The sequence below is a fragment of the Mirounga angustirostris genome, unplaced genomic scaffold (assembly GCF_029215605.1).
Source record: "Mirounga angustirostris isolate CCGP_5_RB_7025 unplaced genomic scaffold, mMirAng1.0.hap1 SCAF_5, whole genome shotgun sequence".
NCBI lineage: Eukaryota > Metazoa > Chordata > Mammalia > Carnivora > Phocidae > Mirounga > Mirounga angustirostris.
In genome coordinates this window covers 82,386,885-82,392,652 of record NW_026991713.1, presented here as the reverse complement: position 1 = coordinate 82,392,652, position 5,768 = coordinate 82,386,885, and the positions used below count along the sequence as shown (strand labels likewise).

The window sequence follows — 5,768 nt, the reverse complement described above, 5'->3', positions numbered from 1 at the left end:
CTTGAAAGCATGTTCTAGTTGAATGATTGATCACTCCCTGATGCAGAGAGCTGCCATGATTTATCTGGTTTCTCACTCTTCTTTCTGTTGTGCTTTATGTTTGGAGAATGGCTTGATTCAGTAACTTCTTTGATAGCTATAAAATAACATTACATCCAGATGAAATGAAAAATGTAATTAATCTCATTATATATAACAGTAGCAAACTCACATTTGGGTTCTGGAGAATTCTGAGAAACTGAGGAAAATTAAGGCCCCTCTTCCAAGAACAATGAAAATACAAACAAACATTGATGCGTTGATGAGGTGTTTCTTCAATTCCATGAAGTGCATTAACAGACCGTTCTCTAAGATTAAGTGTTGTCATTGTGGTAGTGATATACTGCTATTTAACAATATTGTCACAAACTTAGCACTTAACACGACACACATTTTTTTATCCTACAGTTTCTATGGATAGGAGTCTGGGCTGAGCTTAGCTAGGTTCTCTGCTTTAGGGTCTTACAAAGTTGTAGTCAAGGTGTTGTCAAGGCCTATGGTCTGAGGCTTGAGTAAGATCCACTTCCAAACTTGCTGGTAGAATTCAGTTTCTTGCAGGGCCTGGAAGGCCTAGTTTCTTGCCAGCGGCTGACCAGAGGCTGTCCTGAGTGCAGTTCACGGCATGACATTATCATTGACTTCTTTAAAGCCAGCAAGTGGGAGAGAGTCTAGCAAGACCAGCTTACAATTTTTTTTCCAGCTTTATTGAGGTATAAATTAACAAATAAAAATTGTATATATTTAAGGTGGATGACTTGATGTTTTGATATACATATACACTTTGAGATGATCCCCCCAATCAAGCTAGTTAACATTTCCACCATCTCACATAATTACCTTTCTTTCTTTCTTTTCTTTCTCTCTTTCTTTCTTTTTCTTTTCTTTCTTTCTTTCTTTCTTTTTCTTTCTTTCTTTCTTTCTTTCTTTCTTTCTTTCTTTCTTTCTTTCTTTGTTTTCTTCTTTCCTTCTTTCTCTTTTCTTCTTCTTCTTCTTCTTCTTCTTCTTCTTCTTCTTCTTCTTCTCCTCCTCCTCCTCCTCCTCCTCCTCCTCCTCTTCCTCCTTATCTTCCTCCTCCTCTTCCTCCTTATCTTCCTCCTCCTCCTCTTCCTCCTTATGCTTCTTCTTCTCTTGTGGAGACAGTATTTAGAGTCTCTCTTAGCAAATTCAACTATACAGCTTTTTTTTTTTCCTAGCTGGAACCATGGAGGGTGCAGAAGAAAAGAAAAAGAAGTTTCCTACTGTGTCAGAGACCCTTAAGAAAAAGCAAAAGAATTCTGCAGAGTTAATATCAAGCATCTGAGAAAGAAATTTGTTCAAAAGATGCTTCAAAAGGCATTGAGGAAGCCTATTTATGAAGAAGCTAAGCATTACCACAAGGAATATAGGCAGATGTACGAACTAAGATTCAAATGGTTAGGATGGCAAGAAAAGCTGGCAACTTCTATGTACCTACAGAACCCAAATTGGCATTTGTCATCAGGATCAGAGGTATCAATGGTGAGAACCCAAAGGTTTGAAAGATGTTGCAGCTTCTTTGTCATCACCAGATTCAATGCCACCTTTGTTAAGCTCAACAAGGCTTCAGCTACCATGCTAAGGATTGTGAAACCACGTATAGCATGGGGGTACCTAAACCTGAAGTCTGTAAATGAATTGCTCTATAAGCATGGTTATGGCAAAATCAACAAGAAGTGACAGATAACACATTGATTGCTCAATCTCTTGGTAAATATGGCATCATCTGCATGGAGGATCTGACTGATGAGACCTATACTGTTGGAAAAGGTTTCAAAGAAGCAAACAATTTCTTAAGGGCCCTTCAAATGATCTTCCCCATGACGGAGAATGAAGAAAAAGATCACGCATCTTGTAGAAGGTGGAGATGCTGGCCACAGGGAAGACCAAATCAATAGGCTTATTGGAAGGATGAACTAAGATATCTAACCATGATTATTGTTTTAATCTGGTCAGTTAATACATGACTACTTTCAAATTGAAAAAAAATTCAAGTATACAATATGGTTTTGTTAACTATAATCACCATGCTGTACATTAGATCTCCAGAACTTATTCATCTTACATAACCAGAACTTTGTACTCTTTGACCAACATCTCCCCATTTCTCCCTGTGCTCAGCCCATGATAACCACCAGATGTAACTCCCTGCACCTAGGAATTTGACTATTTTAGATTCCTCATATAAGTGAGATTATGCAGTATTTGTCTTTCTGTGTCGGGCTTATTTCACTTAGCGTGATGTCTTCCAGGTCCATCCACATTGTCACAAATGGCAGGATTTCCTTCTTTTTTTAAGGCTGAATTACATGTGTATATATCTCACATTTTCTTTATCCTTTCACCAGTCAACAGACATTAGGTTGTTTTCCATATCTTGGTTATTGTGAATAATGCTGCTGTGAAGAGAGTACAGATATCTCTTTGAGATACTGATTTTATTTCCTTTGGGTATGTACCCAGAAGCAAGATTGCTGGATCATATGATATTTCTACTTTTAATTTCCTGAGGAACCTCCATAATGTTTTCCATGGTGGCTGTACCAATATAGGACACAAGGGTTCACTTTTCTTCAGATGCTTGCCAACGCTTGTTATCTTTTGTCATTTTGATAACCATTCTAAACTGTGTGATGTTTTAATTAAAATAATAGTAAATATTCTGAATTTCTCATTATAATATGAGGTAAAAAATTAATAGTTCTAACAGTTTTTAGGTGTGCACAAGATTACCTCAAGTTGTGTTCTATATTCAAAACAGCTAAGTAGCTTTTATATAATTGATGAGTTACTACATATTTCCTCACCATATTTTTTAAAGAAGGGGTTTGGGTTATATTTGTTATTTTCAAAAATTAAAAGATCTATGAATTCCAAGTCCTGTGATCTAGTTATTTCATGGAGAAGATGATAATGTTTTTGTATAATTTAAAAATCACATAATGCAGTAATTTAGGAATTATTTTCCTAGCACCCATGTGGTCAAGACAGTTGGGCAATAAATAAATTACCACTGGAAGTGAGAAGAGGGAGAATTTAACTGTGACTGGAGTGATCACAAAGGACTTCAAGAGGGGGATCCATAAAAATTTTTTGAAACTGGGAGAAAACTATAAGATCATTTAGTCCAATGACTTCATTTTACATGTGTAAAGACTGGCATGCATACTCCTAAGTTATATATATAGCTGGACATTCAATCCCAGTACATGGATACTCTACTCTGTCCATTTTGGTATGCTCTATTTTTAAGGATTTTCCAGGCAGAAGTGAAGAGTTTTACTTGACTCATGATTTAAAAATTGGGTGTGGGAAAGAGTTTTTATCATAAATGGAGTTCATTTATTCCTTCCATGGAGACTCTAAGCTTCTTATTTTCAAAACAAGAGAAATCTGTTCTGAGGCAAAATGAACAGAGGTTTGGAGTAGAGATCCAATTGCCTTAAAGAAGGCATGATCTAAAATGGACTAGAAGCAAAAAACATGTAAACTGTATGTTTTCTGGGAAGAAATTTGGCCAGAAAAATATCAAACATTCTGACCTATTAATACCTATAAGGAAATAAAAATGTACCAACGAAGACTTATATACATAAATGTTCACAAAATTATTTACAAAGCAAAAACTGAAAATTACCTACATGCTTGATTAGAATAAGAAATTCCTTGATATTCTCAATCTTTCTGGGGGGCTAAGTCTTCTTAAGTCTTCTGACATAAATGAGGTCGAATAGTAACTTATCAGGTGGAACCACGCTAGTCTAAATCAAGGCTAGCCCAGTTGTGCTGGTGTTTTGGCAATTTGCAGAACCACCACAAATGATAAAAATGAATTCCTAAGCTGCCAAAAAATCACTTGCTCAAATGAAGGCAGTTTCTATTTGGCTAAACTCTTCAAGAGGATAGTCATTAACATTTTGAAACTTCCATCGTTTGTTATTTCTGAAGTTAAAGGGAAGTTAAGCTGAAAACTTTAGGAAAAAATTCCTATATTAAAATAAAGCAAAGTTTTTGCCCCCCCCCCCCCCCCCGCCTTTTCTCAGTTGTTTTTATGGGTCTAGATGCTTGGAGACAAAGCTAACACAACAAGAAATTTTAAAAACGTGGTTTCAAAGAGCAGCTTCACTGTCTTATTGATAAACTGATATATTATTATCAAACCAATTTTAATTCAGTCTTCAAAATGTAATCGTTCTTTCAGAAACACCAGGAGACACTTTAAGAATAATGCATTTTGTCCATCATTTACTTTCATCTGTCATTTAAATACTGATTTTTTTCCCCATAGGGAGAAAAAGAAAGTTTTACCATGTTTTCAACATGCTGTCAAGGATGTCTTTATTGTCATTCCAGGAGATGTCTATGCAATTTCCTCTCCCTGGAGGGATGATATACCGACCTTCCTCATTCAGACAGAATAAAGGAGGTTATGGTGGCACTACCCACCTCCTACATATAACTTCATTTCTATCAGCAAAGAGACAAAAGAAACTTTGAGAATTAAAATCTCTTCTACTTCATTTCTTCGTGTTCTTTTCAGATGGAATTTGGAAACTGAGGTTGATCGCTAATTAAGATCTAAAGATTTGCAAACTTCCTCTCAAAGTCAACCATTCATGAGTGGTCTTGCTTACTGATGAAAGACAGAAAGGCAGAAAGTATTTTCTGAAACCTCAGAGACAGAAGGTGTTCAACACAGATGTTCAGGTGAAGTGGCCGTTCCAAAACACTGTACCGGGGAGACACTTAGCATGTCTGACTCCATATTGCTTCTATCTCCCTTGTAGCTGTGACCTAGAGCTTAGAGACCCCGGCTTAACCCTGCATACAGACATGTTTAATCATCAGAGGAATTTGAAAAGGAATTTAAAGCTGAGATTTGGAAAAAAAAAAAGAAAACTTTTTTTTTTTTTACCCCAACTTACCTCACTCAAGGAGATAAGGGAATACGTACAGAAATGACTATGCTATGTTTAAGGTTTGCAGGAATGACATGACCAGATTCCAGTACCCATAATCAACTGACCAAGGACAAAAGAAGTTATACAACCTTCCTCAGATGTCAGTCACCTTTTCACACTAACCCCCTCCTGAGTTCCCCTCTTCCTAACATAAAAGAAGCTCAAATCTCATGCTGGGGGAGGTGGTTCTTTGGGATGATATCCGCCATGTCCTCCATTTGCTGGTTTTCCAAATAAAGTTGATTTCCTCCCCCCAAATCTTGCCTCTTGACTTACTGGCCAATCGTGCAGCAAACAGAATGAGCGTGGAATTGGTTACAACACCTGCTTACTCTTCTTTAAGTTAAAAAAAAAAAATGTATATATTATGAAATGCTATGAAGAAGTGGTTTCTGAGAGCAGGGTTTTGGCTTTTTTTCATTTTTGCTAAAATGGTTAAAATTATGTCTTATTCAATTTAATTTTTTAGTAAGTTAAGAATTAGAATATACTGCCAAAATTAGGGGGAAAGATTAAAGGATATATAACAAATTACTTCCTCAGATTAGGTTAATGAATATAATAAAAATGACCTCTGAGACATTAATAGGATCAATGCCTGGAGGCTGTGAAGTAGTTTGACCAGCCCTAGGGACAACTTATCAAGTGTCAATCTTTAAAAATTAGTAACAATCCCATTGATGTCATTAAAATCTTTTACTTAAAGTTAAATTTTCAAACAATTGCTCTTGCAGATAAGAATAGAATATTCAT

At 36.1% G+C, this 5,768-nt stretch overlaps 1 pseudogene; it reads left to right on the top strand.

The window, feature by feature from the left end:
* The first annotated feature begins 1,240 nt into the window (after positions 1-1,240).
* On the top strand, positions 1,241-1,974 carry LOC123839300 (large ribosomal subunit protein uL30-like; annotated as a pseudogene).
* The last annotated feature ends 3,794 nt before the right edge of the window (positions 1,975-5,768 follow it).